Genomic DNA, 10,647 nt, shown 5'->3' with positions numbered 1-10,647 from the left:
AATATTTTAGAGAGTTATGAAATATAATATAATAAATTTATTGTAATAAAAATATAATATAAAAAATTTATTATAATAAAAAATATAATATAAAAAATTTAATTATTATATAAAAAATATAATATAAATAAAATTATTAAATTAACATTATATAAAAATAATATATTAATTCATTAATATAATTATAATATTTTAATAATAAAAAATTAAATTATAGCCCGACCTCTTATAAATAAAATAAAAAAATAAATAATGTAAAAAATAAATAATAGTTTAGAATGGCGCAATGTATTTATTTTTTTAATTATTAATATATTATAATAAAATATTTATATTATATTAATTTAATAATATTATTTATATTATATTTTTATAATAATAAATATTTTTTTATAATTTTAATATATTAATATTTAATAAATTATAAAATTAATATTATGTTATAAAAATAATTCAGTTTTAACTATTATTAAATATATATAAAAAAATTGAATTAAATAATTAATAATAAATTAATTAATTAATTAATTAATATAAATATTTAAAATTATAAAAATTAAATTTATTTTTATTGAACTGTCATTTATATATAATCACATAATAATATTAATGGTCCTAATATTTTAGAGAGTTATGAAATATAATATAATAAATTTATTGTAATAAAATATAATATAAAAAATTTATTATAATAAAAATTTAATATAAAAAATTTAATTATTATATAAAAATATAATATAAATAAAATTATTAAATTAATATTATATAAAAATAATATATTAATTTATTAATATAATTATAATTTTTTAATAATAAAAAATTAAATTATGGCCCGACCTCTTATAAATAAAATAAAAAAATAAATAATATAAAAAATAAATAATAGTTTAGAGTGGCGCAATGTATTTATTTTTTTAATTATTAATATATTATAATAAATAACGTATTATGTAATCTTTGTTGTTTATATTTTGTTTTAATATGCTCCCATATCCTTGGTCTGAGGCATCAGTTTCAACTATTTTTGAATGGTTAGGATTACAAATATTTAGACAAGGTAAAGTTTTCACATGCTTTTTTATTTCTTGTATTAGTTTTGTATGTTCTTCTGTCCATGATTTAAGATTCTTTTTTAGCCTATTATATAAAGGTTTACATAATATTCTTAAATTAGGTAACAAAATCAGCAACATAATTTAGAGATCCTAGAAATCTTTGTAATTGATTTCTATCTTTAATTTCATCGGGAAATTTGTCAGCAAATTCTATACTCCTTTGAATTGGTACTATAGTATTTTGATGTATTTCATGACCTAGGAATCTAATTTTTGTTTGAAATAGTTTCATTTTTAGTTTTGATAAAACTAATCCGTTTCTTTTTACTGTTTTATAAAAAATATTTAAATGTTTAATATGCTGGTTTATATTTTGGCTAAAAATTAAAACATCATCTATATATGTAATTATGAAGTCGTATAGATTAAATATGTCATTCATTATCTTTTGAAATTCACTTGGTGCATTCTTAAGTCCAAAAGGCATAATATTCCATTCGTATTGTCCAAAAGGTACGGTAAAAGCAGTTTTGTATCTATCTTTTTCATCTATTTGTACTTGCCAAAAGCCTGATTTCATGTCGAATTTTGAAAAGATTTCTGCATTATATAATCTATTTAATAAATCTTGTTTATTTAGGATTGGATATCTTATCCATCTTAATGCTTTATTTAATGGTTTATAATTAATGACTAATCTAGGTGCACCTCTTTCTATTTCAGCATTTTTATTAACATAAAAAGCTGCACATGACCATGGTGATTTACTTGGTCTAATTAGTTTTTTGTCTAATAATATAACATGTTACTTATGTAATCAAAAAGGACACTATGCAAAAGAATGTCCTGCTAGAAAGAAAATACATGAGTTAGGATTAGAATTAAAAATTGACAATATAAACCAATTATTAGATAAAATTGATCAAATTAATATATCAACTTCAGAATTAGAAGATGATTATAGCAGTGACCATTCTTCACAAGCATTAAGTAGTACTGATACGAACCATAGGTGTAAAGGAGAAATTTGTGCCTGCAACAATAAAATAAATGTATTAACAAGAATACAATCAAATCTTAGAACAAATAGAACAAGTTCAAGATTCAAATATAAAAAGAAAATTTTTCAAAAAACTAACCAAAATAATAAATGAAGAATTAAAACAAGGAGTAGAATCACCAACAAATTTTGAAGACATAGAACAAATGTTCAAACAAAAGAAACCAGTAAACACAATCTCATCTATGGATTTACAAGCAGAAATTAGACAATTAAAATTAGAAGTTAGACAACTAAAACATAGGTGTTACAAGTTAGAACAAAATCAATTAGAACAAAATAAAACTTTAAAAATAGTAGAAGAACCTGAAGATAGTAATACTGACAATGAAAAAGAATTAAAATTCAATGATATTACCAGAATTAAATTTCAGAAATGGTATGTTAAAATAACCCTAACAATTAAAGATTTTACAATAAAAACCATAGCCATGTTAGACTCAGGAGCTGACATGAATTGTATAGACCAAGGGATAGTACCAAGTAAATATTTTCATAAGACAAAACAAACACTATCGGCAGCTAACTCTACCAAAGTAAAGATAGATTATAAAATACCAAGTGCACATATATGTAACAATGGCATATGCTTTAAAACTAGCTTTATGTTAATTAAAAATCTTAACACACAAATTATACTAGGAAACCCTTTCTTACAAATGTTATATCCCTTCAAAGTAACACAATTAGGATTAGAAACTAATATCTTAGGACAAGATATAATATTTAAGTTCATATTACCAATTAATTATCACGATGTAAATTTATTTCAACAAGAGAATATAAGTAAAATCAATAATTTAGAAAACTAGATAAAATACTTAAAAATAAATTTATATTCTATAAAAATAGAAGAACAATTAGAAACACCAAAAGTCAAACAACAAATAAAAGAAATCCAAGAACAATTTGAAAGAGATTTATGTTCCAATTTACCAACTGCTTTTTGGGACAGAAAACAACATACAAAACTTTATATAGAATATTATGTTACTGATTTCTTACCTAATTTAAGAATATTATGTAAACATTTATATAATAGGCTAAAAAAGAATCCTAAACCATGGACAGAAGAACATACAAAACTAATACAAGAAATAAAAAAGCATGTGAAAACTTTACCTTGTCTAAATATTTGTAATCCTAACCATTCAAAAATAGTTGAAACTGATGCCTCAGACCAAGGATATGGGGGCATATTAAAACAAAATATAAACAACAAAGATTACATAATACGTTATTATTCTGGTGTTTGGAACCCTACACAGAAAAATACTCTACCATAAAAAAGGAGATTTTAGCCATAGTTTTATGTGTTACTAAATTTCAAAGTGATTTATTAAATCAAAAATTCACCATTCGAGTAGATTGTAAAGCAGCAAAAGATGTTTTGACCAAAGATGTCAAAAATTTAGCGGCTAAACATATTTTTGCACGATGGCAAGCCTTTTTATCCATATTTGATTTTGAAATTATTCATATTAAAGGAACTGATAATTCTATTGCAGATTTTTTGACAAGAGAATTTTTACAGGGAAGATGACAGACAAAGGAAAGGAAGCTGAAAAAATCCCTCTGAGATCACAAAATTCACAGACAAATTTGACAAAATTACAATTATTTACTCCAGGACATAGTTCTGTACAAAATATCACGGGACAATTATCTGTACCCAGACCATTGTATACTAATACTACTAGTATAATAAATAGGCCCATCGGCCATATATCAAGTGCTCTGATCACACAGCCACATTATGCAAGACCAAGATCTCCCAGACCTCATTTCACTTCATTTAACAAATTCAGTCCATTACAGACAGTACCAATAACCCCATCCACATTCAAACAAGCCGTTACCAACACATCATCTCTAAAACCCACAATACCTACAAGCCCATCTTGTTCAAGCCAAACTGATTTAACCCAATATAAATATAAGCCCATTGAAGACCATATTATTACCATAGAACCCGAATATTGGGCACAAAACCCTCATTTAAATGAATACCAACTCTGTGAATCCATTTTTCCCAAAACTCATTATTACATCCCTGACAATTTCCAAAAATCCCAAACCTATTATGAAGCCATTCTCATTCATACCAGTTCTATCCTCATACAAAATAATTTTGATCCCCAAAACCATAACAAACTCAGATATTGTAAAGTACGCCTTCTCAAGGTATGGACTCTTACCGAGTGGGGACAAGAGCCCCATCGAACAAAAGATTTTACTTATACAAATGGACAATTGCAACAAAATGCTAAATATAATTATTATGACTATCAATTTGCTTGGGAGAGAACATTTTTCAAGCAAAATGAACAATTATCCATTTCTTTCTTCTTTTATATCTCTGACAATTTCACTTATCCTATCCCATTTTGGTTTCACCAATGGTGGAACAAATTTGGTATCCATGATGATATTATCTGTAATACCCGGCTAGATTCCGACATCGGAATCTCTACCTTCCGGCGGAATCTCCGTTGGAATCTAGAGTTCTGAATATGCCAGAGGTTTCTAGAGGGGTAAAATGTGTTTTTCTAAAATGTTTTCACATGATTTCATGGTTTTAAATGAAAATGAATTGAGTTTTGAAGAGAAGAAGGCCAAGGAGGAAGAACCCAGGTTCGGCCGCCGAAGGTGATGTTCGGCCGCCGAACATGAGATGGTTTCGGATGGACTTTTGGTTTCCGAAAGTTGAGTTGGGCAGAAACCAGGTTCGGCTGCCGAACCTCAAGTTCGGCCGCCGAACATGGGGGACTTTAGGGTGCTGGTTTGGCCGCCGAATGTGGCTCAGCCGGTCGCCTATAAAAGGCCTCAGACCGAAAATGGGCGAGTTTTCTCCCCATTCTCGTGCCCAGGTGAGTTCATGTCCTCCCTTGGTCGATTTCATGTTTTCCTTCAATCTTCTATGGTTTTTATGAGTTTCATTCTTGGTTTTTGAAGAGTTTTAAGCTTGGATCAAGGATTTGGAGCTTGGAGACCCCGGAGCTAGTTTCCTTCACATCTCCAAGGTTCGGGTCACACCAACCCTCGATCTCCAAGAGGTTAGTGTAGATCCTTACTTCCCTAGTGTTTTTATGACGTGTTATGAAGGTTTTAATGGTAGAAATGGGTGGATATGCATGTTAGGATTTATGTGGGTTTTATGCCCAATGTATGCCAATGTATGTTTATGTGAATGTATTGTTGGGGTTTTAAGTTAGTTTATGCCCCTTTATGCATGTGGGAGTGAGTATGCATGTTTGGGAGAGAGTATGTAAGGATTTGGGGTGTTTTGAGTTTGGTTTTTGGCTTGGCAGAATCAGACCTGTCGTCCAGAGGGGACCAGGTTCGGCCGCCGAAAGGAGTTTCGGCCGCCGAACCTGCATGGGAGGCAGTCTTTGGGCTGCCGAACGTGCCCCCGAAGGAGGGACTTTCGTTTCTGTCCAGGGGTTTCGGCCGCCGAACCTGCCGCCGAACTTACCCGAGTTTTGTCTCTGGAAGGGACTTTCGGCCGCCGAAGGTGCCGCCGAAAGTGCCCTGCCCAGCCGTTTCTTGGGTGTTTCCTATGCATGTTTCAGTGATGTTTAGAGGGGTTTTTGGGGGTATGTTTATGAGTTGTTTAGAGTATGTTTGGCACCTCATTCGAGTCCACCTGTGTAGGATCGGACCCGAGGGACCGAGGAGGCCAGTAGTGCTAGCAGTTGCAGAGTCTGTCAGCGTCTGCCAGGAGGTGAGTAGAACTAAACCTAATCTTTTATTTTAAGAAATCAAATGTCTAATGCATCTTTATTTTAAGGAATTTAAATGCCTAAAGCATATGCATGCATCATGTTTATATGTAATAGGATGATTGCACTAGTTTCACGAATATGACGCATTGCATAAATTGCTGTGTATATGATGTGATGGGTGGACCAAGGCGACCCTCAATAGCCCACAAGTCTGTCAATGAGTCTTTGTCAGTCGGGCAAGTACATGTAGGAAAGCCCTATGAGAGCTCCTTCGGGGCCAAGTTTTGACAGAGGGAATATTGGGGTCATGTCTAACCCTGAGGGGAAGGACGTTTCGAGAACCCTCTAAAATCACCCGCAAGAGGAAGAGATTGCTAGCGTGAACTCAAGCGGGGAAGAAATGTTTGATGTGTATTCGTTGTGATATGACGCATTTCATGAAAGCATGAAATAAAAGAAAAATAAAATAAACTGAAATAAAATAAATAATGAATAATAAAATGAAATCATAATTAATGAACTGTTTTCTCTGTTTCTACTCACTGGGCTCTTGTAGCTTACCCCATTCCCTTAACCCCAGTTTTGCAGGGCCAGAGTAAGTAAGCCAGAGTAAGTCAGATAGAGCTATGGGAAAGAAGAGGTTCAAGCATGGGTTGCCATGTTTGGTTGTAATAGCTTAGCTGTGTTTTGTTTATGTTTGAGTAAGGCTTGATGTGTATGTTTATGGTTATAGTGGATGTTATGTAAGGAAGTTGTTAAAGAGATGATATGTTATGTAATGCTATGTATGTTTTGTATGCTTGTTTAGTTTAGTAATGGACATGATAGATGGACTTGATGTATGGTCCTTATGTATATAAAGAATATGATGAATGGAAAGAGTAATGAGTATGTTATAAGAGATAGAGCCAAGCTAAGAAAAGTATGTGAGATGTATAGTATAGAGTTGTACTTTGCCTAGTGTTGGTAAATCCCCTTGGTTTTGCAGGATCAGTATGAAAGTTAAAGAAATGTTTTAAGAATGTTTTCAAGTTATATGAAATGTTTTAATGGTTTGAAGTATGTATGGCCGTAAGGGAAGAAAGGGTCTCAATCCCTTGACCCAAAGCGGATATGTTTTTACAGCTAGCTTGATGACTCATATAGTATGAAGTGCTATGTTTCTATACATAAGTCAAGCTGAAGTAAAGAAAAAGTTTACAGGTTTTCTGAAAAAGCTTAAGTTTTTATGAAAATGCTGATCATGTATGGGATTATACCTAGAGTTCAGGATGTCTAGAGGCTTACTACGGGTCCCGGCGGCCTTAAGCCGATCTGGATTCTAGTGCCGAGCAGTTTAGGGCCGTTACAAGAGGTGTACCGGTTTCCGGGCTGTTACAGTTGGTATGAAAGCTTTGGGCCTCAAGAGTACGGTGTGTTGCACATCGGAAAGAGGTTAGCTTAGAGGTCATAGAAGGGCAAGCACAATAAGAAAGTTCAAGAGTAGAATCATGTCCACTTGGATAGGATGTTGAGTCCTGTCTTGTTTGATGATGATGTGAAATGCCATGATTTTATGCATGAGCATTAATGTTATGTATGATATGCTATGTATGTTGCAGGTTCATGTGTACCTGAACCGTATGATGCTAATGATTGATTGTATGCTTGTGTGTTGTTCTTCAGAGGAGCCAGAATGCGAGGTGCTCGTCGATCTGTGGAATCGACTGGAGTTCCATCTGAGAGGGAAGGTATGGACACCTTTCCCCCTACTCTGCCAAGAGCGCAGTCGTGGGGAGTCAGCAGATGGGAAACATCAAGGGACCCTGGAAGGTCTTTTGATGCAAGCAGAGAAGGAATGGCTCCAAGAAGGATGTCAGCTAGTATGAGGGAAGTGGAGTTGGATGTTCAGAGGAGAGATAGGAGTTTAGATGTGGCTATGTTTGAAGAAGGCATGGGAGTTTTTCTGGAGGATGCTCAAACTCAGGATTCCAGGATCTCAAGTTCAGGAGGGATTGATCCCTCCACCCTGAGTACAGCCGCCACTAGAAGAGTGAAGTGGGGCAGAACCCTTAGGGGTAAGAAGAAGAAGTTTTGGCAGAATATGAAGGCTAGTCTGGGTTTTGGTGGTTCGAGCTCTGATTCGGGTGCTACTCGTTGCATGAGGTGTGGGAAACCACACAAGGGAGTTTGTCGGTATGGGACTAATCTATGTTATAGATGTGGACAGGAGGGGCACATGGCACGTGAGTGTCCCACTGCGCCCAGGTTGGCTCAGTCCCAGCGGGCAGCTTCGGGTAGAGTAACTCAACCAGCAGCTCAGGCCATGTTTCAGGATAGTAGTCGAGGCAGAGGAAGAGGGGCAGCCTCTTCTTCAGTAGGTTCCCGTAGAGAAGGTCCGTCAGCTTTGGCTCGGATCTTTATTCAGGCTCAGCGGGAGGCAGACACATCGAACACGGTGGTGTCAGGTACGCTCACTTTGATGTTCTGATGTGTATGCTTTTGTGAACCTTGTTGTTTCTTTTTCTTTAGTTACTCTGAGAGCTATTGAGGGGTTGGGTTGATAACTTCTAGGCTAGAGTGTTCTCTCAGGGTCAGTGGACCCAAGTGTGATCCATCTGAGGCAGAGTCAGTCTGCCAGTTCAGTTCAGGTGTCAGTTGAGGGTAGATTCCATCCACCCGATTTTGAGGTCGTGGACTTGGTTGTTCGGACGTCACTCTCGGAATGGATTGGGTTTCTACTTATGGTGCTACCTTGGTCTGTAGAGACTAGGTGGTCAGGTTCAGAGGACAGGATGGGTCAGAGGTAGTCTTTTGAGGGGACAGTGTAGGTTGCCTAGAGGTTTGGCGTCAGCCCGTCAGGCTCATAGGGTGCACAGGGGAGGTTGTCAGAGGGTTCGAGTTCTTGTTGAGAGTTTAGCAGTCGGGTCAGGGAACCAGCCTCAGTGCCAGTTGTAGAGAGAGGTAGCAGTAGAGTAGAGGTGAGGCTTGGTAGTTAAGAGTTTTATCCGACCTAGTACCTTACCCTGGATTGCTCCAGTGTGGTGTGGGAAACGCAGGATGGATTCTCGAGACTTTATGACAACTGTAAGCAGTTGATCAAGGTCACTACCAAGGGCAGGTATTCCCATGCAGGATGGATGATCTATTGGGACAGCTGTCAGAGGCTGTTTGTTTTCCAAGATAGATCTGAAATCCGGGTACTACCTGTGAGAGTTAGAGTTAGTGTTGGGTGAGTAGTGAGAAGGAGCCGCTTGGTAAAGGTGAAGATGAAGAGAAGAGTAAGGATCAGAGTAGCGCAGTGGAAGCGTTGAGTTTCAGAGGAAATTGGGTATTGCTAGAGGTGTCTCCTATTGGAAGAGTGTTCTTAGGAGAACCGGGAGTTTTGACTCTGGCAGTGCCGTGTCTCTCTTTTAGGAGAGAGGTTTTTAAGTTTTGCTTGCTTGATCGCTTGCTTGTTTATGTATGATTGATGCTATGTTTCAGATGCCTGTTTGTTTGTGGAACATTCGGGGACGAATGTTCTTAAAGGGGGGAAGAATGTAATACCCGGCTAGATTCCGGCATCGGAATCTCTACCTTCCGGCGGAATCTCCGTTGGAATCTAGAGTTCTGAATATGCCAGAGGTTTCTAGAGGGGTAAAATGTGTTTTTCTAAAATGTTTTCACATGATTTCATGGTTTTAAATGAAAATGAATTGAGTTTTGAAGAGAAGAAGGCCAAGGAGGAAGAACCCAGGTTCGGCCGCCGAAGGTGATGTTCGGCCGCGAACATGAGATGGTTTCGGATGGACTTTTGGTTTTCGAAAGTTGAGTTGGGCAGAAACCAGGTTCGGCTGCCGAACCTCAAGTTCGGCCGCCGAACATGGGGGACTTTAGGGTGCTGGTTTGGCCGCCGAATGTGGCTCAGCCGGTCGCCTATAAAAGGCCTCAGACCGAAAATGGGCGAGTTTTCTCCCCATTCTCGTGCCCAGGTGAGTTCATGTCCTCCCTTGGTCGATTTCATGTTTTCCTTCAATCTTCTATGGTTTTTATGAGTTTCATTCTTGGTTTTTGAAGAGTTTTAAGCTTGGATCAAGGATTTGGAGCTTGGAGACCCCGGAGCTAGTTTCCTTCACATCTCCAAGGTTCGGGTCACACCAACCCTCGATCTCCAAGAGGTTAGTGTAGATCCTTACTTCCCTAGTGTTTTTATGACGTGTTATGAAGGTTTTAATGGTAGAAATGGGTGGATATGCATGTTAGGATTTATGTGGGTTTTATGCCCAATGTATGCCAATGTATGTTTATGTGAATGTATTGTTGGGGTTTTAAGTTAGTTTATGCCCCTTTATGCATGTGGGAGTGAGTATGCATGTTTGGGAGAGAGTATGTAAGGATTTGGGGTGTTTTGAGTTTGGTTTTTGGCTTGGCAGAATCGGACCTGTCGTCCAGAGGGGACCAGGTTCGGCCGCCGAAAGGAGTTTCGGCCGCCGAACCTGCATGGGAGGCAGTCTTTGGGCTGCCGAACGTGCCCCCGAAGGAGGGACTTTCGTTTCTGTCCAGGGGTTTCGGCCGCCGAACCTGCCGCCGAACTTACCCGAGTTTCGTCTCTGGAAGGGACTTTCGGCCGCCGAAGGTGCCGCCGAAAGTGCCCTGCCCAGCCGTTTCTTGGGTGTTTCCTATGCATGTTTCAGTGATGTTTAGAGGGGTTTTTGGGGGTATGTTTATGAGTTGTTTAGAGTATGTTTGGCACCTCATTCGAGTCCACCTGTGTAGGATCGGACCCGAGGGACCGAGGAGGCCAGTAGTGCTAGCAGTTGCAGAGTCTGTCAGCGTCTGCCAGGAG

This window comes from Manihot esculenta, chromosome 17 (genome assembly GCF_001659605.2).
Source record: "Manihot esculenta cultivar AM560-2 chromosome 17, M.esculenta_v8, whole genome shotgun sequence".
Lineage (NCBI taxonomy): Eukaryota > Viridiplantae > Streptophyta > Magnoliopsida > Malpighiales > Euphorbiaceae > Manihot > Manihot esculenta.
Note: the sequence above shows the minus strand (reverse complement) of the source record.